Raw genomic sequence first — 22,357 nt, forward strand, 5'->3', positions numbered from 1 at the left:
GGACCGGGCCCCGGCCTTGCGCTTTGAACTTCTAGGCAGGGTTCTCTTCTAACCCACATCCTCTGTTCCCCTTTACTCCTTCGTTCCGTACTAATCTCTCCTTCTCCTGGAAGATCAGGTTTCAGTTCAATGTCTGTCCCCTTCTTTCCTTTCCCGTGCCAGCAGACCCAGGTCACTGAGGTCTGCTGCAGCACCTCCTTCCTCCATCCCTCTCTCAGGGATCTCCTTTCCTCACTCCTCTCTGAGTGGCTTCCTCTCACTGACTGACCCTTAATCCTAAACCTTCCCCCTCTTTTATGTATTCTAAACTCCACCCGCCTCCCAGCACATTTTTTGTTCCAAGCAGGGAGCCACCAAAGGTGCTCTGCTACACTTCAAGCAGGGAGCCGCAATGTGGCTTTGCTGAACTACCGTGTTGTGTGGGATGCGAGTGTTGGCGCGTGGTCAGGAGCCTCCAACTTACCTGGATGGTGGGGCACCACACCTCAGGAGGAGGTGCAATACCTCTGTGGCGACCGAGCCTCAGGGGCGCCACACATACACAGTACGTACTTATGCACATATCTAACGGGAAGATATTCGTTGGATGCAGTGAAGAGCTGGAGGCAGAGAAGGGGTTAACAGGGTTTACTGAACAGACTATTATACAAGGAATACTCCACACAGGGAGACAAGATCAGTAACGGCAACTATGGGAATTGCATACAAACACAATGCTTGAGAAAGAGGTATACAAAAAAAGGTAACTTATCGCTTGCAGTTCTTGTAGGGGAAAGGCTGGAATATCTCCCGATGGCGTCGCAAACCATGGACAATGTCTCTGGCTTTGTTACAGAGGAACGAAAAGCACCGTCTCCCGATGGTGCTGATGTATCCGGTCTCGCTTGGCTTGAGTGCGCTGGAACATAGAAACAGTCCTTTGTGTGGATTCCTCTGGGGTGGTGCTGAACACGAACCGTGGGCACGCTCGCAGAACGCGGCAGCGGGCGGTCCTCTGGAGTAAGAACGGAGCAAGTCAGCTTATCTGCAACTGCGGGCGGGAAGGAGCCGTCCAGTAAGGAAGAGTCAGAAGACAGCTTGGTTGTGACACAGTCAATGGTAGAGTCAGAACGCTGAGGGATGAATGACGTGGAGTTAGCAGTCAGAGAAGTGGGGAGGGAATCAACCTTATCCTTGTTCTCCTGTCGCTTTTCCACCAAGTCTCCCCCGTTCCCGCGCTCAGCCCTTTTTATCTCCCCTACGCCCCCTGCTGTCCAGCGTAAAGGTCTTCCCCCCCCCCAGAAGAACCTTCCCCCAGCAACAGTGGTGACAGTCCCGATAGTTCCAGCCACAAAGGGCCCCGGAAACCGCTGACTCTGTTGCGGCTCATCTTCTTGCACACACATAGTATGCACACACACAATATGCAGACTGCACACATACAATAAGAAGACATGCACACACACACAGTACGAAGACATGCACACACTACGCAAACATGCACATACACAGTACACAGACATGTATACATGGTATGCAGACATGCACACACACGCAGACATGCACACACACACACACACACACACACACACACACACTGACATGCACATACAAACATACACAGATACATACAGATACAAGTACATATACATATTTGAAGACAAATTCACAAAAACATAAAAACAGACAAGTATACACAATCATACACACTGACATACATAGATATACACATCATACATGCACATACACAGATATACAGACACATTTGAAATATTTTTTAATATGAGGAAGCAGGAAACAATCTTCACTCACCTCCTCTCGGGTTGTCTCCCGTCCAGCTCCTCTGTCATGTGGCTGTGCAGGGCTGCCGGCGCTGCTTGATTGCTGTCATTTCAACAGACATGGCCCCGCGCAGTGCACTGTACGGCTGTGTCTGCTAGCAGTGACGTGGCCGGGCCAGCACTGCGCCTTTAATTTTGTTTGTGTGTCACCCCGGCACTACTGCTAGCAGACACAGCTGCAGAGTGTACTTCACACGGCCATGTCTGTTGAAGTGATGGCTCAAACAGCGCCGGTGGCCCTGCACAGCACAGCTGCTGGGGGAGCAGCCCGGGCCCTGACGGTGAGTGGCCCTCCTTTTGTCCAGGGCCCCGGAACTTGCGTGGGTGTTGACACAGGCCCTGAATTGATGTTCCCTGCTTCTAGTAATAAACTTACCAGCCACAGTCTTCTGCTCTTCCGGGTGCCACTCAGGTTCCACGCCACCATCTTGTCACCACAAATTCTAACAGACCGGAAGTCAGAGGTAACAGTCACAAGCATCTCAATGCCTTAATTTTGGATCTCATACACTTACATTGAGTTGTGACTTCCACATTACTCAGCTAACACTGGAGCGATCCGGTAGGTCCCAACCTGCAGAAGACCGACCAGAGCAGTGCCAATAAGAGATGAAGCTGGAGGCTGGTAAGTATAATACTATGGACATGGAACTTAAATTAATGGCACCACTCCAGAGACATAAAATTTAAAAAAAATGCTGAAGTGGTGCTCTATAGTATCTCTGAAGAAAAGGTGTTTTCGGCATGTGCCATGATTGCTAATGTATTTGTTGGTTAGTTTAGGGTGTAGAGGGGGCTGCTTCTTACACAGAACGTTAGTGTTAGTAAAGTAAGAGACTGATTAAAGCTGGAAGAAAACCAAGTCCACTATATTACCCTCTTCATGTGAAGAACCATTATTATCTTACCTCTTTCATGGGGAATTGGAAAAAAAAAACAGCAATTTCACTGTTCATCTATATTCTGGAGGTGGTTTTTCTATAGGTCATTATGGGTCATATTTTTTAATCTAACAATTTTGGGGTAGGGATAGATTGTTAATTCACTTTTATTAATTTTGTTGTTCTAAAGGAATGGGAAATACAGTAATTCTGCTGTAGTTTGTTGTATTTTTAGATTATTTACCCCATGGTTGCAGTAACGTGTTATCTTTATTGTACATTATGATTATTGCAATACTTTACATGTGCTTTTTTAAAAGTTTTATAAAATAAGGCAAGTTTTAATGGAAAAAAATGCTCTTTTCTTGTGTTCAAAAATATATATAACTGTATATATTATGCGCTGTCAGTACATTGTGGGAAAAGCACAATACAAAGGTTCGTTGTTGTATTTATTTAATTAATACATCGTTAATAATTTAGTCTTACATGGAGACCTCACAATACCATCTTCTAATTGCTGAAATAAAGCTTTTGTATACTTAATATTCCAAGGTTATTGCCTGTCAGTAGCAAACTGACAGTCTACTGGCAGACAGCCCTGTGAGGCCTGGAAGCCATTGTAAGGTGCACTGCTGTTGTGGCAACTCAAAAGCCCTGTGCAATCATATTTTCCATTTACATCTGTCTTAGCACCTGAGGGGATAGATGTTGTGCATCATACCCCGGCTGTCAGTCACCAGAGAGACCCCACGGACACTGCCAGGGTGCATGTGCGGTCACAATGATATTTATATACGGCATTTTTTGAAAACTAATTATCACTGATAACTAGGGGCTAGTCCATATTTTGTATTAATAGGATTGCTACCAGACTGGGACCCCAGCACCCTAATCAGTAATCAATGCCAGTAATTTTATTTACCAGCAATAACAAATACCAGTAGTTTTGCATAAGTCAGTGCATGCATATTCTGGTTACATGCGCCTTTCCTTTTCCTCTCCAGCCCTAGGCTGATTAGCAGCATTAGACCTAGATAACAGCCAGCTTTGCCCATACTGACCGCCTACACAGCCCCATGAGGGAATGTCATAGGAAGATGATACTATATGGGCAAGGGTCCACTTACCAGTAGCACTAAACGACCGCTGGTTAGCTTTTTGATTGGTGGTCATTTAATAGGTGGTTTACATAGGCACACTGCCCTAACAATGCACACTGAACGATATGCTGTAATGGTGTGACACCCTGACACTGTTGTAATGGGGTGAGATAGAATGACCACCTTGCTTCCCTTCTTCTAATTGTCTTTTATCTGTTGATGTTTACATATGCTAATGTTGATAATGTTTATGATAAATGCTTGCGGTACTGCTACATAGAAATATGTATTATCGCTCACATTTATGCTACTGCCACATTTATGTATGTGTTACCATCCTTTGAGAACTGTATTATGTTGTGTTTCTTAGTGTCATACTGTATATAACGTAATGTGACTGATGTTCATGTACAGTTTAGGGTAAGTAAAGTGCATCCTTTTGGGGACAATAGAGGAGGGCACTTTAGTATATAGTTCTTATAGACAAGGGTAAATGTAGTTCATTTGTGGGCCACTAGATGGGGGCATACTAGTGTGCACTTTTAGGTATAATTGATAGGATGGTTATAGAGGGTTAAGTGTGGGAGGGGCTGCTGGGTGGTAAGACAGGAGTTTCTAGGAAGTTAGGTCAGATGGGGCCAGGATGCCCAAATGTCCAGATGGGCTATAGGCCCGGACAGTTAGGCAGCCACGTAACACGGAGTCGCTGCAGCCCACGTTATCCACGGCCACTGTGCATCATAGCAGTGGGCCAGAACAGGGAAGGAAAGATGTGGCGACTCATTGCCTGGGCGGATGCCTTTAGAGCAGTAGTCGTTTGGAGTGAGGAGTTGAAAAATGTTGAAGCTTCAACAAGATCGGTACAGACAGGCAGGATGCTTTACCAGAGGTAACCAAACCTGGTGACTGAGTCTGGGGCGAAACAGGCAGTAGGAATTGTCATCATGGCAAGGTGAGGCCAGGAAGGTACTGGGGAGCAGTCTAGGACGGTCTGGTCCGGGCGTGTACTGCACAGAAGCAACAGCCAAGCAGGGAAAGATGAGAAAACAAATGAATATCATGATGTGCCAACTGTGGATGTAACGTGTGAAATATTAAGTAAAGAGAATGTTCAAGTTAACCTGGACTGTGTCTCCATTACTGGGGGTCGCCTGAAGGAGGGACCGTCATCACCTGGGAAGTGCCCAGGGAAGTTTGGATTTGGAGATGCAGGTATGCTGAAGAGAAGAATACTGTTTTCTATAGGGGAAGGACTGGACATAGATGTTACAGTATCTCAGGTCACGACTACAGTCCTCTCCCTCCCTTACACGGTCATAGACCGTTCAGTTCAGTGAATATAGGTGGCCATTGTTCTCCGCAGCACAGGTCCTGTTTACATATAATAATGCTCTGCCGAGATTAATGATCTTTTGTGCAGCAGGATAGATCATTTCACCAATGAACGAGCATTTTACTCATTCATCATGGGGTCGTTAGCCTGATTAGACTGCAAGATTGTCATGAAACGAGCGTTCCCGGCACGCTATTGTAGGGATTGACTGTAAGCTAGTGCAGGCCTTGCTTTCACCGGCGATTGGTTACAGGTCCAGATGACGACTGACTGATGCCCTATGTGACTGCAGACTTGAGTCCCCCCAGCGCATACACTTGTATTGAGCTGGTGCCTCGCCCCATCTAGAGACTCGGCCGTCTAGTTGGCGTGGTCAAGGGTGCAGCCTCGCTCCATATAAGTGTATGAAGGAAGAGGTCACTCCTACAGGCCGGGGGCATGTATAACGCATACATACTCTCTGATCTCAGGTCTGAAACCAGTGAATCCCCGCATCGCAGAGTGTGTGCGCAGGGGGGAGTCATAAGTTTGCAGTCACACACTGTTTTGACAAGACAACCACTTTAAGCCTGTCTCAGGATCCCAGACCTATACAAACATTCCTGGGGACATTGGTTGTTCTATTTTATTATTTTTTACAATATTTTGGTTTGTAGCCCTGCAATATGAACTAATTGTCCTATTCCCTTTATTATAATCTAGTATCTTTTTTGTAAATAACAGCAAACAGAAAAGAAAACTTGTATATTTGGTATCAGGACCTTCTGGTAGGTCACGTGACCCTTTAGATGAATGAATTTATGTACTGGGTGCCGTTAAACACAAGGACCTTTTAATAGATCATGTGACTTCTTTGACGTCAGGGATAGGACCGATAGTTTGTTTATACGGATGCGATGCCTAGTGTTTCTATTATCCCTGGCAACAACCTGACTCATGCGCCCTTGATAATCTGGGCTCGATACACAGGATCATGTTATATCGCGCTACGAAACTTTACTGCTTCCATGACTTCTGTACATGCGCATATTATCCTTGGCAACAATTTGACGCATGCGCCCTTAACAATATTGGCTTGAGACATAGGATCACATTATATCGCGCTACAAAGCTCATACTGTTGCCATGACTTCAGCACATGCGCCGTTGGTACTTCCGGTTTTGCGGCCATACACCGCTACCGAATACTTTCTTCATGCGGTGAGTCTCAGCATCTGCTGTGAATTCTTTAATTATGGTTTGCATGTTCATGACCGGGTCAATTTTTACAATTCTGACCACTGTCCCTTTATGAGGTAATAACTCTGGAATGCTTCCATGGATCCTGGTGATTCTGACATTGTTTTCTCGTGACATATTGTACTTCATGCTAGTGGTAAAATTTCATTCATATAACTTGCGTTTATTTGTGGAAAAAATGGAAATTTGGCGAAAATTTTGAAAATTTTGCAATTTTCCAACTTTGAATTTTTATGCCCTTAAATCACAGTGATATGGCACACAAAAAACTTAATAAGTAACATTTCTCACATGTTTACTTTACAGCAGCACAATTTTGGAACCCAAATTTTTTTTTCTTAGGAAGTTATAAGGGTTAAAAGTTGACCAGCGATTTCTCATTTTTGCAACACCATTTTATTTTTTACGGACCGCATCACATTTGAAGCCACTTTGAGGGGTCTATATGATAGAAAATACCCAAAAGTGACACCATTCTAAAAACTGCACCCCTTAATGTGCTCAAAACCACATTCAAGAAGTTTATTAACCCTTCAGGTGCTTCACAGGAATTTGTTGAATATTTAAAAAAAAAATGAACATTTAACTTTTTTTCACAAAAAAAATATTTCAAGTTCAATTTTTTTTTTATTTTACCAAGGGTAACAGGAGAAGTTGGACTGCAAAAGTTATTGTGCAGTTTGTCCTGAGTACGCTGATACCTGATATGTGGGGGGAACCACTGTTTCGGCGCATGGCAGAGCTCAGAAAGGAAGGAGCGCCGTTTGACTTTTTCAATGCAAAATTGGCTAGAATTCAGATCGGACGCCATGTCATGTTTGGAGAGCCCCTGATGTACCTAAACAGTGGAAACCCCCCACAAGTGACCCCATTTTGGAAACTAAACCCCCCAAGGAACTTATCTAGATATGTGGTGAGAACTTTGAACCAACAAGGGCTTCACAGAAGTTTATAACGTACAGCAGTACAATTAAAAAATCATATTTTTTCCATAAAAATGATCTTTTCACCCCAAAATTTTATTTTCCCAAGGGTAACAGGACCCTAAAAGTTATTGTGCAATTTGTCCTGAGTACGCTGATACCCCATATTTGGGCGCATGGCAGAGCTCAGAAGGGAAGCAGCACCATTTGACTTTTTTGGCTGGAATTGAGATCGGACACCATGTCGCGATTGGAAAACCCCTGATGTACCAAAACAGTGGAAACCCCCCACAAATGACACCATTTTGGAAACTAGACCCCCAAGGAACTTATCTAGAGGTGTGGTAAGAACTTTGAACCCCCCAGTGCTTCACAGAAGTTTATAACGCCCGGGCGTGAAAATAAAAAAATCGTATTTTTTCCACAAACATGATCTTTTAGTCACCAATTTTTTTATTTTCCCAAGGGTACCAGGAGAAATTGGATCCCAAAAGTTGTTGTCCAATTTGTCCTGTGTACGCTGATACCTGATATGTGGGAGAAAACTACTGTATGGGCACACGTCGGGGCTCGGAAGGGAAGTAGTGACATTTCGGAATGCAGACTTTGATGGAATGGTCTGCGGGTGTCATGTTGCCTTTGAAGAGCCCCGAATGTACCTAAACAGTGGAAACCCCCCATAAGTGACACCATTTTGGAAACTAGACCCCCTAAGGAACTTATCTAGATGTGTGGTGAGCACTTTGAACCACCAAGGGCTTCACAGAAGTTTATAATGCCCGGGCATGAAAATAAAAAAATCATATTTTTTCCACAAACATGATCATTTAGTCCCCAATTTTTTTTATTTTCCCAAGGGTACCAGGAGAAATTGGATCCCAAAAGTTGTTGTCCAATTTGTCCTGAGTACGCTGATACCTGATATGTGGGAGAAAACTACTGTATGGGCACACGTCGGGGCTCGGAAGGGAAGTAGTGACGTTTTGGAATGCAGACTTTGATGGAATGGTCTGCTGGTGTCATGTTGCTTTTGGAGAGCCCCTGATGTACCTAAACAGTGGAAACACCCCACAAGTGGCCCCATTTTGGAAACTAGACCCCCTAAGCAACTTATCTAGATGTGTGGTGAGCACTTTGAACCCCCCAGTGCTTCACAGAAGTTTATAACGACCAGGCGTGAAAATAAAAAAAATCATATTTTTTCAACAAACATGATCTTTTAGTCCCCTTTTTTTATTTTCCCAAGGGTACCAGGAGAAATTGGACCCCAAAAGTTGTTGTCCAATTTGTCCTGAGTACGCTGATACCTGATATGTGGGAGAAAACTACTGTATGGGCACACGTCGGGGCTCGGAAGGGAAGTAGTGACGTTTTGGAATGCAGACTTTGATGGAATGTTCTGCGGGTGTCATGCGCGTTTGGAGAGCCTCTGATGTACCTAAACTATTGAAACTCCCCACAAGTGACCCCATTTTGGAAACTAGACCCCCCCAAGGAACTGATCTAGATGCGTGGTGAGCACTTTGAACCCCCAAGTGCTTCACAGAAGTTTATAACGCCCAGGCGTGAAAATAAAAAAATCATTTTTTTCCACAAAAATGATACTTTTGCCCCCAATTTTTTATTTTCCTAAGGGTAACAGGAGAAATTGGACCCCAAAAGTTGTTTTGCAATTTGTCTTGAGTACGCTGATACCCTATATGTGGGGGTAAAACACTGTTTGGGCGCATGGCAGAGCTTGTGTTACACCGTCCCTGGGTACTCACCCGGCCATTGCTCTCACGCCGCAGCCTCCCGCTGCCCGACATCCATGGAGGTCACCTCTGGCAGGTGCGCGGACGGCGGCGTCCCTGCATGCAATGCGCATGCGCCATAGGCCGCGGCCACGCCTCCCTCCTGCTTTTTGTGCTCCGGCTATGTCCTGACCCGGAAGCACCTCCCTGACCAATGGCAGACCAGACAGGAGCATATCAGGCCGCTTCCCCCTGTGGGAGGTGCTTGATTGTTGTGTTTCCAAGCACACTGGCCTCGCTGCATCGTGTGCTCTCAGCTCCTGCAGTTCTGTTCTTGCCTGCTCTCCGCAGCAGCCTCTCAGTCCTGCCTCCAGTGTTCCTGTTCCATCCTGCTCCAGTCCTGCCGTCCTACTCCAGTCCTGCCTCCAGTGTTCCTGTTCCATCCTACTCCAGTCCTGCCATCCTACTCCAGTCCTGCCTCCAGTGTTCCTGTTCCGTCATCTATACTTCTGTCCCACAGTCCTACTCCGGTCCATCCTGAGCCGCCCCTCTCGGTACCGGCTACCGTGGTACTCGAACCCCTGGGCCTGCTCCTAACGGTCCCTGTATAGGGATCGGTTCCACCTGGCAGCTCGCCCGGGGCCCCTCGGTGCCACGGTCCAGAGGGTCCACTCCTGGAGTTTCCGGCTCCAGACTACCCACGCTAACAGTACAATCAGGCCATGGATCCCGCCGTACCACAGCTGCCACCCAGAAAGAGTTACTCTTCCTGCGGGAGAATCAGGGACGCATTATGTCCGTCATGAAGTCCATGGACACCCGTTTGTCGGCCCTGCAGGTGACCGATCCTGGAACTGCCACGTTACTGACCAGTCTTCAACAGGAGCTGGTCCAGCAACAAGATACCCAAGCCCATATTTTGTCTCACATGGCCTCCTTTGATAGCCGCCTGTCGGCCCTATGTTCTGCCGCCGCAGCTATGACTCCTCCCCCTGCTCCTACAGCTCTCCCAACACCCCGCCTTGCCAAACCGCCTCGCTTCACTGGGGATCCTAAGCTCTGCAGGGGGTTCTTAAATCAGTGTAGTCTCCACTTTGAATGGTTGCCGCAGCAATATCCCTCTGACCGGGCCAAAGTAGCCTTCATTATGTCCCATCTGGAGGGAGAGGCCCTGTCCTGGTTGAATCCCCTCTGGGAACGTGACGATCCCGTTGTCTCGAGTCTTCCGGTTTTCTTGGACACTTTTCGCAGGGTCTTCGATGAGCCGGGTCGGTTAGCTGTCCTCACTGAATCACTCTTTAATCTACATCATGGTTCTCTCACGGTCGGTCCGTACGCTATTCGCTTTCGCACTCCGAGCTCGGCTGGAATAACATGGCTTTGGTAGGGGCGTTCTGGTGCGGTCTTTCAGGCAGAATAAAAGGTAAACTCGCAGGTCGAGAGACCCCGAACTCCTTAGAGGACCTTATTTTGCTGGCTATCCGCATTGACCTACGCTTCCAGGAGCGCGCTCGGGAGTCAGCGAGAGAGAGGAGATCCACCAGGCCAGCCCCCTTTTTCATCCGTTCTGCCAGTTCTCGGTCAGTCGAGCCCATGCGGATTGACCGTCTCAACTTGACCGAGTTACGTCAGCAAGAGAGGCGGGCACAAGGTCTGTGCCTCTATTGCGGAGCTTCATCGCACTATATCTGCATCTGTCCTAAGAGACAGGGAAACTCCTCCGCCTAGGTCAGGTAAGAGAGGCCTCCCTAGGCGACGATGGTTCCTCTCAACCTCTTACTATTTCTGTGCTTCTGGTTTCAGGGGAGAGACGTGGGTCCGAGGTGGCCTACGTGGATTCGGGTTCGGCAGGTAACTTCATTCGGCCAGAAGAGGTGGACAAATACCAAATTCCCGTGGTTGCCCTATCTAACCCTCTCCAGATTGCCACGGTGGATGGCAAACCGCTACAGGTGACCGTCACCTTGGTCACTGAGGAAGTGGAGTTGCAAGTTGGTGCCTTACATCGAGAGAAGATAGCCTTTTATGTTTTGCCTAAGCTCTCCTATGCCATTCTACTCGGTCTCCCATGGTTAAGGACTCATCAGCCTGTCCTCGATTGGTCTTCTGGGGAGATACTCCGCTGGGGGCACCCGTGCCAAGCTCGCTGTCTGATTCCTGTCCACCTGGTGGCCGCTCCTCGGCCGCTCCCAGACCTTCCGGGTCTTCCTCCAGCCTACAGTTCCTACGCCAATGTCTTTGATAAGAAGGAAGCGGAGGTCCTTCCTCCACACCGGCCTTTTGACTGCCCAATTGAACTTGTTCCTGGTTCAACTCCCCCAAGGGGCAGAATCTACCCCCTGTCTCCCGCTGAGACCACAGCTATGTCCGAATACGTTCGAGAGAACCTCGCCAAAGGTTTTATACGGAAATCCTCGTCACCCGCGGGAGCCGGGTTTTTCTTCGTCAAAAAGAAGGACGGAGCTCTACGGCCGTGCATTGACTATAGGGGTCTGAATGAAATTACCATTAAGAACAGGTACACTCTTCCACTCATTCTGGAGCTGTTTGACCGTCTTAGAGGAGCCCGGGTCTTCTCCAAGCTGGACCTCAGAGGAGCCTATAATCTGGTCCGCATCCGGGCTTGAGACTAGTGGAAGACGGCCTTCAACACTCGAGACGGCCATTACGAGTACCTGGTCATGCCCTTTGGCCTCTGCAATGCTCCTGCGGTGTTTCAAGAGTTCGTCAATGAGATCTTCCGGGACCTCTTGTACTCCTGTGTGGTCGTATACTTGGACGACATCCTCGTCTTCTCGCCGGATATCTTGTCCCACAGAAAGATTGTCCGCTTGGTGTTACAGCGTCTTCAGGAGAACCGCCTGTATGCGAAGATTGAGAAATGTCTCTTCGAACAGACCTCCCTGCCGTTTCTGGGATACATTATCTCCGACGCTGGACTAAGGATGGATCCCGAGAAGCTGTCTGCAATTCTCAAGTGGCCTCGCCCCGTTGGAATAAGGGCAATTCATCGATTTCTCGGATTCGCCAATTATTACCGGCAATTCATCTCTCACTTTTCCGCCATCACAAGACCTATTTCTGCTCTCACCCGTAAAGGGGCTACTCCCAAGGATTGGCCTCCGGAGGCTGAAGAGGCCTTTCTGACCCTAAAACGGGCCTTCTCCACAGCTCCGGTTCTGCATCGCCCCAAGAGCAACCAACCTTTTGTACTCGAGGTGGACGCTTCCTCGACAGGTGCTGGGGCAGTATTGTCCCAGAGATCCGCCTCCGGTCGTCTGCACCCTTGTGGCTTTTTCTCGAAGGCCTTTTCTCCATCCGAGTGTAACTACTCGATCGGCAACTGGGAACTCCTGGCCTTCAAGTTGGCTTTGGAGGAGTGGCGTCACCTCCTGGAAGGAGCTGTCCATCCCTTTGTCATCTTCTCGGATCACAAGAATCTGGCCTATCTCCAGTCTGCCCAGAGACTTAACCCTCGTCAGGCCAGATGGTCCTTGTTTTTCGCCTGATTTGACTTTGAGCTCCGTTTCCGTCCTGGCAACAAAAATACCAAAGCCGACGCTCTGTCCAGGGTCTTTCAGCCACACGAAACCACGGAGGAACCCTCGCATATCATTGACCCCACTAGGATCATCACAGTGGCTCCAATGAACTGGCTTGCTCCTCCTACTGGCAAAACACTTGTGCCTGAGAACCTCAAGCGAAAAGTCCTCCTATGGGGGCACTCCTCCAAACTGGCTGGCCATGCCGGGATCAAGAAGACCCTGGATCTTATCTCGCGTCACTATTGGTGGCCCACAATTCGCCAAGATGTACTCGCTTTATTGGCCTCTTGTCCAAACTGTGCAAAAAAAAAAAATGCCACGAAGACCTCCGTCCGGCTTGTTGCTGCCGCTGCCCGTTCCTGCGGTCCTTTGGGAAAACATTGCCATGGATTTCATCACCGACCTGCCCTGTTCTTCTGGCTGCACAGTCATCTTGGTGGTGGTGGATCATTTTTCCAAGATGGCCCACTTCGTCCCTCTGCCCGGTCTCCCCTCAGCTCCGGAGCTGGATAAAGTCTTTGTCCACCAAATCTTCAGACTCCATGGACTACCTCAACGCATTGTGTCGGACCGAGGGGTTCAGTTTACCTCCAAGTTCTGGCGATCGCTTTGTAAGCTCATGAACATTTCCCTTGACTGGCAGCTGGCCCGGGGCCCCTCGGTGCCACGGTCCAGAGGGTCCACTCCTGGAGTTTCCGGCTCCAGACTACCCACGCTAACAGCTTGGAAGGGAAGGAGCACCATTTGACTTTTTCAACGCAGAATTGGCTGGAATTGAGATCAGACACCATGTTGCTTTTGGAGAGCACCTGATGTGCCCAAACAGTGGAAACCCCCCAATTCTAACTCCAGCCCTAACCCTAGCCCTAACCCTAACCCTAGCCCTAGCCCTAATGCTAATGGGAAATTGGAAATAAATACTTTTTTTTATTTTATTATTTTTCCCTAACTAAGGGGGTGATAACAGGGGGTTTGATTTACTATTTATGGCGGTTTTTATATTTGGCATCTGTCACACGCTAAAAGACACTTTTTATTGTGAAAATAGTTTTTGCATCACCACATATTGAGAGCTATAATTTTTCTATATTTTGACCCACTGAGTCATGTGAGGTCTTATTTTTTGCGGGAAGAGTTGACACTTTTATTGGTATCATGTTCGGGCATGTGACATCTTTTGATCGCTTTTTATTCCGATTTTTGGGACGCAGAATGAACAAAAACCAGCGTTTCATTAATTTCTTTTGGGGGTGCGTTTACACTGTTCCGCGTGCGATAAAATTGATAAAGCGGTTTTATTCTTCAGGTCAGTTCGGTTACAGCGATGCCTCATTTAGGTAGTTTTTTTATGTTTTGGCGCTTTTATGCAATGAAAACAATTTTATATAAAAAATAATTATTTTTGCATCGCTTTATTCTGCGAGCTATAACTTTTTTATTTTTTCACTGATGATGCTGTATGGTGGCTCATTTTTTGTGGGACAAGATGACGTTTTCAGCGGTACCATGCATATTTGTATTTGTCTTTTTGATCTCGCGTTATTGCACTTTTTGTTCGGCGGTATGATAATAAATCATTATTTTTTGCTTCGTTTTTTGTTTTTATTTTTTAAGGGGTTCGCTAAACGGGTTAACTAATGGGACAGTTTTATAGGGCGGGTCGTTACGGACATGGCGATACCAAATATGTGTAGTTTTATTGTTTTTTTTTTTTATTTCCAAAAAATTAATTTATTAGGGGATTTTTTTTAATTTATTTAGCGATTTTTAAAAAAAATTATTTTTACACTTTTATTTTTAACTTTATTACATTGTCCCAGGAGGGACATCACTGTCCTGTGACAGATCGCTGATCTGTCACATCACAGATCACTGTGACAGATCAGCGAACTGTCACAGGCACTGCACAAGGCTTCCTCCTTGCCTGCGCTTTGCAGGCATGAGGAAGCCGGCTCCCTGCAGGCCCCCGAAGGTCCCCGTCGCCATCTTGGATTCGGGGACCTGCAGGGATGGAGCCCCCCACAGCAACGCTGCACTTTGCGCTGCTGTGGGGGGCTCAGGGAAGCACAGAGGGATCCCCCTCCCTGCCGATGCTTCCCTTTAACTCTCGATACACCGCAATCGTGTTTGATCGCAGAGTGCAAGGGGTTAATGTGTCGGGGGCGGTCCGTGACCGCCCCTGACACATTGTGTTGGGTGTCAACTGTGATAATCAGCTGACTCCCGGCGGCGATCAGCGGCGATCACCACGTGGGCGCCGCTGGTCGCTGTGACGTACTATCCCATCCCTGGGAATTAAGTCCAGGGTCACATGGACGGGATAGTACGTGACATGAGAGAAAGGGGTTGAAAAACAAAATGTGATTAATTTTTTTATATCAGTTACTAATCTCCAAAAATAATGCATTCAATGTATTCTACCGCTTGTTAATATTGTAGGGCTATCAATTACGTCTGACATTCACTGTTTTGAGAAATTGATTAAAAAAAAAGTAAATTCCAACAATGTGATTATTATTTGAGCGATTACTTTTTTTCTAAGTTTATGGAAAAAATAATATCTCTGGCTTTTACATTTCATGTTTTTATTTTACCCATAATGTACAGATATGTAGAAATGAGGTGGTACAAAGAGATTCATCAGATGCAATATTCCTGCAAGGAAGAAGAAGGACATTTAGATCTTGAGGCATAAACAATTCTCTTGCTGATGGAATATGTTTGGTACAACAACTCCATTCTTGTCTATGAGTGTTTAGTTGCCAGATTTGTATGCTGTTCATATAGTTAGAATAAAAAAAAACTCCCAGAGGCTCACACAGGGAGAGCATATGACTGTATTTCTTGTTTTTTCCCAGGGCTGTGGGGTACTCGGTACCGGGCCCGATGAACCTCAATGGAAGATGTCACGGCAGCTGGAACCCAGCCCGTGGCCCTGGGCGCCCATTGTTCAAGGGGAAAATGTTCAGTGTGCTTATGATGATTTGAATGACGCCACTTGTGGTGTTCGGCAATGAAGATGTTAAGCCGACGCTGCAGACAGATCCTATGGGACAGATGGAGTGGTGTAGCAATGATGTTATAGCCCTCCACAGGCAGGGCTGTAGTCCCAGGGCAGAGTAGGGGAAGTGACACTTAGATGGTGTAGTGTCAGGCGCGAGGGATGTAGCTGTGCTGGGCCGGTTGGCGCAGGAATAAGTGGAGGACACCAGGGCAAGTAGTTCCAAAGCTTTACTCAGTCTGTTGTGCAAACAGTGCCCGCTTCCGCGCCATGTCCTCCAGGTTAGGGACTCAGTCAACTTCCAGGCCAGATGTAATACTCCCTTCCAACACTCCGCCAACATATGTGCCTTTTCTGAACCTCTCCTCTTATAGCGCCTTTGAGTGAAGTACTCCTAGTACTGAGTTACACTGGAGTTCCTCATGTCAGATGTTCCTATGAACTCTACTTGTACGTCAGACAGCTGTAGCCTGCTTCGGGGACTCCTTGCTATTAAGTCCCGGCTCACTAATATGTTGCTGTTGTGCCCCCAAGTCTTGTGTGGGAATAAAGTGGTCACTACTTCTATTCCTCCGGTGTCTGCTGCAGGACCATTAGTATCCGTACAACCTCGGGGACCGGGCCCCGGCCTTGTGCTTAGAACTTGAAAAGGGTTCTCCTCTAACCCTGGTCCTTGTTCTCTTATTCTCCTCACGTTCCATTCTAATCCTTCTTTCCAATGGAGAATCAAGCTTCCTTCCTCTGTCTCTTTCCTGTGCCAGCAGACCCAGATCACTGTGGCCTGCTGCAGCACTTCCCTCTTCCATCCCTCTCCCGGGGATCTTCTCTGTCTCACACTCTGTCCTTCTACATCTTCACTCACTCACTGAATGAAAGACTGACTGACTGACTCAACTCTTCCCGCTCTTTTGTGCGAACTAAACTCCACCCACCTCCCAGCACGTTTCGTGTTCCAAGCAGGGAGCCACCAAGGGGTGCTTTGCTATACTCCAAGCAAGGAGCCGCCGAAGGTGCTTTGCTACACTACTTTTTGGTGTGGGATGCAGGTGTTGGAGTGTGGTCAGGTGTTTCCACCTTACCTGGATGGTGGGGCACCACACCTCAGGAGGAGGTGCAGTACCTCTGTGGCGACTGAGCCTCAGGGGCACCACATACCCCCCCATTAAACACAGCACATCCGCGGGCTGCAAGGAAACAAAGTTGACAATACAGGAACATACAGATTTTTATATTGCATAATGAGCATATCTTATCTAATCTTCTCAATATGAGAGGCACTCATTCTTGAACGTTACAAACAATTTAACTGTCTATCTATATTTAAAGTTATGCTACCTAATTTAAAGTGCTATAGAAGCAAATTCACTATCAGCTTGAGTAACACATTTTCTAGCAACACATTTCTTTTCTGTTATCTTTCACATTTTCTACTCTCCTCTTTCCTTTTGTCTTAGGAGTGACAACCGTTATTGCTTGATTCGTCATCTGCATATTTTTATTCAATTCTCACATCTTTATTCAAACATTGTAAAACATTCACTGTATTTCTGTCTCAATTAAACCCTATGAAATCTGTCATTAATACTCTCACTTCCTAGTTTCTTATTCAAAAATACTAAGCAAAGAGTGCAAAGAGTAGACAATGGACCGGCCATCATGTCCGGAAATGTCCTTCTAACGAGGTAGTCCTTATTCCAAGGGCAGGTTCCTATGTAAAACCAAGAGAAAGCACCTAAAGAGGTGCAAACTATACACATTAACAGTTCGGGATCACTCAGCGTCTATGATCTCCATAGTTCAAGTGTAAAGGCTGCCAACTGGCGGAGGGTCTCCTGGCATCGGGCTCCTGTTTCCTCCTCCTCTTCCTGGGACCGGCCCCTGCTCACTGTGGACCGCGGTACCACGGTCAGGGGTTCAGATGTTTCCCCCCGGGGACTGATATCCCGGTCCCAAACCAAGTCCAGCACCACCTGTCCGGCCGCTGTAGCCGGCGGGCATCCAGTAGCTTCCCTAACTTCAGGGCCGACGGACATACCTGGTGCTTCCCGGCGGTGTTGCGGTTCCGGTGCAGGCCTGAGATGGTGGGCAGCTGCAGGGGTATCCACCGGGGTAGCAGGTCCAGATGCCGGCAGTGGTGGAGCAGATAGCAGCTCCAGGTCTACGGGGGTTCATGGTGGGACCTGCGCGGCCGCGTCAGGTCCAGGCGGGAGCTCCTCTTCCTCCGCTTCAGCTCCCAATGCTTCACACAGCGGCGGTGGTAATGGAGAGACTGCAGGGGATGCTGCCGGTGGTGTTGCCGCAGTCGCAGGCTCTACAGGGTTCATCTGGGGGAGATCCGGTGCAGTGATGGCGGGTACCAGTAACTGGGGTACCACGGGTGTAGACCCCTCCAGGGCGGGCTGCCACTTCTTCCTCCAGAGCGCCTCCTGCTTCAGCCGCAGTTCGCGAGTCAACCAGGCAATCTCCTCCAGCTGTTGACAGTCCATCCCGGAAGCCGGGCCGGAGCCATCAGCCATGGCGCCGGGGAGATTCAACTCAACCTCCTCGCGCTCCGCAGGCCTCCTCCCTTCTCCTTCCAATATGGCGTTCTGGCGTTCTTCCCGCCTCAGCTCTTTTCCCGCCACTGGCTTCCGCTCCTCTTTCTGGGGGTGGCGTCTTCTTCCAACTCCTCCATACCAAGCCAGTATACGAACCCCTCGGGGGGTGGGCCATGTTGCTGTCGCATAGAAGTTCAGACAGGGGAGGCCCAGGACAGTTTGCGGTCTTTTCTTAGGACCACCCAGGTTATCATGCCCAACTTCACCGCGCCGGCGGCCATTTTTAACATTCATCTCACAGTCTATCAAATTAGGTCTTCTGCACATTTCCAAAAGTTTTAAGTCCAACAGATCTCAGGCACACAGAACCCGTTGGCATCGGGTCTCGTCATCCTGTTCGTGATGCCAAAAATGGGTTGCCCTCACACCCAGGGCTGTGGGGTACTCGGTACCGGGCCCGATGAGCTTCAATGGGAGATGTCATGGCAGCTGGGACCCGGCCTGTGGCCCTGGGCGCCCATTGTAAAAGGGATTGTTTCAGTGTGCTGATGGTAGTGAAGTTTATAAGTGATTTGTGACGCCACCTGTGGTATTCGGCAATAGAGATGTAAGCCGACGCTGCAGACAGATCCTCTGGGACAGATGGTGTGGTGCAGCAGTGATATTATAGCCCTCCACAGGCAGGGCTGTAGTCCCAGGGCAGTGTAGGTAAAGTGACACTTAGATGGTGTAGTGTCAGGCGTGAGGGATGTAGCGGTGCTGGGCAGGTTGGCGCAGAAATAAGTGGAGGACACCAGGGCATGTAGTTCCAAAGCTTTACTCACAGTCTGTTGTGCAAACAGGTGCCCGCTTCCACGCCGTATCCTCCAGGTTAGGGACTCAGCCAACTTCAAGGCCAGGCCCTTCCAACACTCCGCCAACATATGTGCCATTTCTGAACCTCTCCTCTTATAGCGCCTTTGAGTGAAGTACTCCGAGTACTGAGTTACACTGGAGTTCCTCCTGTCAGATGTTCCTATGAACTCTACTTGTACGGCAGACAGCTGTAGCCTGCTTCGGGGACTCCTTGCTATTAAGTCCCGGCTCACTAATATGTTGCTGTTGTGCCCCCAAGTCTTGTGTGGGAATAAAGTCACTACTTCTATTCCTCCGGTGTCTGCTGCAGGACCATTAGTATCCGTACAACCTTGGGGACTGGGCCCCGGCCTTGCGCATAGAACTTGAAAAGGGTTCTCCTCTAACCCTGGTCCTTGTTCTCTTATTCTCCTCACATTCCGTGCTAATCCATCTTTCCAATGGAGAATCAAGCTCTGTCTCTTTCCTGTGCCAGCAGACCCAGATCACTGTGGCCTGCTGCAGCGCTTCCCTCTTCCATCCCTCTCCCGGTGATCTTCTCTATCTCACACTCTGTCCTTCTACATCTTCACTCACTCACTGAAAGAAAGACTGACTGAATGACTCAACTCTTAACGCTCTTTTGTGCGAACTAAACTCCACCCACCTCCCAGCACGTTTCGTGTTCCAAGCAGGGAGCCACCAAGGGGTGTTTTGCTATACTTCAAGCAGGGAGCCGCTGAAGGTGCTTTGCTACACTACTTTGTGGTGTGGGGTGCAGGTGTTGGAGTGTGGTCAGGTGTTTCCACCTTACCTGGATAGTGGGGCACCACACCTCAGGAGGAGGTGCCGTACCTCTGTGGCGATTGAGCCTCAGGGGTGCCACAATTAGCCATTCAAATTGATCGACGTTTACGTGAACGTAAAAGTACACAAGAGGCGGTGCTCCCTTTTGAACAAACTTCTGAACCCATGCAATGTGATAGGGTTTTGTCTAGACGTGAGGTACTAGAGAGTTTGTTTTAGAGACTATAATTGCAAGAGACAACTACCATGTCAGCCAGCTGGGCAATCTGGGCCGCCCTGTAATAAAGAGTAAAGTTTGGCAGAGAGACTCCTCCCTGTCTTTTATGTCTGAACAAAATTTGCTGAGAGATACGGGGCTTTTTATTATTCCAGATAAAACGTGTTATGTGCAAGTTTATCATTTTGAAAGTCATCAGAGGCACTGGAATGGGCAGAAATCGAAACAAATAATGGAATTGAGGCAAAATGACCCTTTTTTTTTTTTTTTTTTTTTGATTTTTAAACTCTATTTTTATTACAAATTTTTGTTAACAACAAAAAAAAAGAAAAGAAAAAAAAAACACAGATACATATCATGTTACATAGTTGCATAGTTCGGAGAAACGCATCCTCGCAGCCATAATTGAAAACGTGTACACCTCGTAACAGTCTGTCTAATAATCATTGGCGTCTCACTTCCTCCCTATGATTACATATTTGAAGATCAACCTTGACCTTGCTACCCTTTTCCCTCCCCAACAATCTCTCCCCCCCCCAAAACCCTAAAACCTTTTCCTCCCTTGCTTTGTGGAAAGCCTACTCGCTCACAGGCCCTAAGACCCTCCGTATTTGACTTTCTTTGGCTCACAGAAATCATTTGCTTCAGTTCAGGTTTAATATTCCCAGTGTTCCCCCCCAAGGATTCCCTGTGGTACCACGTTGTGTCTCTGAAAGGACCAACTATGCGTTGAATTTCCTCCTTATTACAGTGCTCCACAATATAGTGCCTCCATTTTGTAAAAAATCTAGATGTTTCGCAAGACTTCCTCTTCTCTGCCTCTAACCTCTCCATTAGCATTACATGCTTCAGGCGTCCCGAGAGTTCTTTTATGGTGGGCATGTCCTTTTGTAGCCAGTTTGTTAATAATATTTTTTTCATGAGCATTATGATTATGTGGATGACCTGCGGGGGCCCCCCCCCCCTACATGAGCATCGGGGGACTTCTCCCAGTAGTGAAATAAAACCAAATCTCTCGGGATTTCATCGCCCCAATCCCATATGTACTTTATATATTTTCTAACTGCACCCCACATGTCTGCCACCTGCTTGCAAGTCAGCAGGCCATGAAGTAAGTCAGTATATGGGGTATTACATTTGGGACATTGCGTGAGTCTTTCTGGCTTATCAGAGCTCCTTGGAAACTGGAAGGCGTATATTGCCCTATGTATTATTTTGAATTGAGTTTCTCTCCAGCTTTCATTAATAAGGGACTGGCGAGCTTTAGTCCACCCCTTCCTTATTTTGTCTCCAATAGCCCTGTCCTCCAGTTGCGATTCCCATTTTTTATAGAAGGTATCTGGATGACTATCTAAAAGCACCCCTCTCATCGTGCTGTACAGCATTGAAATAGACGAGAAGTTTTTTGCTGCATCTACCATTCTATCGAACTCGTTGCATGTGAACTCCGCCTGCGTGTCTATTAAGTGGGACATGATATGATACCTAATCTGTTCAAATTGTACCGTTTGAAATTTTTGGAGATCAAATTTTTCTATTATTTCGTTTTGTCTTAGCCATCTGTTCTCTGTAGGATGAGTCAGATGAGCTATCTCCTGTATACCCCTGTCTCTCCATTCCTTAAACAATTTATTCTCTACTCCCGGTAAAAATTCTATGTTATTCCACATTGGGAGGTATTTAGATATTCGGAACGGAAGTTTGTATTTTTTTCTCACCGTCTTCCAGGTGGCAATAGTATCCCGGAATATCAAAGAATTTTTGATTTTGGCTGGAAGCATCTTTAGTCTTGCGTGCAACAAGGACCTAAGATCCCAAGGTTGGGCATATTCCCTCTCTATGGCATAGGCCGAATATTTATTTTAATCGAATGGACTCTTCCTAAAAAAAGAGAGAGACGGGGAGGACCATTTTGATAAAGATTGCGTTAGTTTTTGGAGAAGAGGGGTGTAGTTATGCTTAAATAACTTGGATTGGATAGTGTAAGGTTGATTCCTAGGTAGGTGATATAGCGCTTCGCATGGCGGAAATGGAAGTTCTCTAATATTGAGATTTGTTCAGTAGGGGAGGTATTAAGGAACATGATTTCTGATTTATCAACGTTAACCTTCAAACCAGAAATTTCCTCAAAGTGTTTAAGTGTATTTATAAGATTAGGCAGGGACACACGTGGGTTCGTCAGAGTCAAAAGATCGTCGGCAAACAGACTGACCTTGTATTCATATTTACCTATAGTTTGGCCTGTGATATCGGGGTGTAGGCGGATCTTTTGTGCCAATGGTTCTATTACCATAGTGAATAGAGCTGGAGACAAGGGGCAACCCTGCCTAGTTGCCCTATGAATAACTATTGGTTCTGGAGAAGTTGAGGGTAGTTTTAAATAC

At 47.3% G+C, this 22,357-nt stretch overlaps 1 protein-coding gene across 2 annotated transcripts in view; it reads right to left on the reverse strand.

The window, feature by feature from the left end:
- The window catches only part of ZNF366 (zinc finger protein 366), a 97,305-nt gene that overhangs the window by 52,086 nt on the left and 22,862 nt on the right, over positions 1-22,357 (reverse strand). The window lies entirely within an intron of this gene.

This window comes from Dendrobates tinctorius, unplaced genomic scaffold (genome assembly GCF_039654945.1).
Source record: "Dendrobates tinctorius isolate UK_male_01 unplaced genomic scaffold, ASM3965494v1 ptg000083l, whole genome shotgun sequence".
Taxonomy (NCBI): Eukaryota; Metazoa; Chordata; class Amphibia; order Anura; family Dendrobatidae; genus Dendrobates; species Dendrobates tinctorius.